The sequence below is a fragment of the Penaeus monodon genome, chromosome 32 (assembly GCF_015228065.2).
Source record: "Penaeus monodon isolate SGIC_2016 chromosome 32, NSTDA_Pmon_1, whole genome shotgun sequence".
Taxonomy (NCBI): Eukaryota; Metazoa; Arthropoda; class Malacostraca; order Decapoda; family Penaeidae; genus Penaeus; species Penaeus monodon.
In genome coordinates, this window is record NC_051417.1 from 10,623,970 (window position 1) to 10,624,176 (window position 207).

The window sequence follows — 207 nt, forward strand, 5'->3', positions numbered from 1 at the left end:
CCTTAACGTAATCAGAAACCCAACTTGGAGGTTAACCTAACATGGCTGAGCTAGACAGCCCTGCGAGTTCAGTTAAAGTCGCTCGTCCTCGAGGTCGCGAGGACGACGACTTCGCTGAAGGGGGGCAGTGAAATCGCTGGGCTTAAGCCTAACGGAGAGCAAGCTTGCTTTAAACGTGGACCCGAATGATTTTCTTTTTTTCAAATG

The 207-nt window shown here is 49.8% G+C and overlaps 1 protein-coding gene across 1 annotated transcript in view; it reads right to left on the bottom strand.

Moving 5' to 3' along the window:
* LOC119593545 (protocadherin-like wing polarity protein stan) overlaps nucleotides 1-207 on the bottom strand; it is a 22,689-nt gene that overhangs the window by 16,714 nt on the left and 5,768 nt on the right. The gene's annotated exons all lie outside the window — the stretch shown is intronic.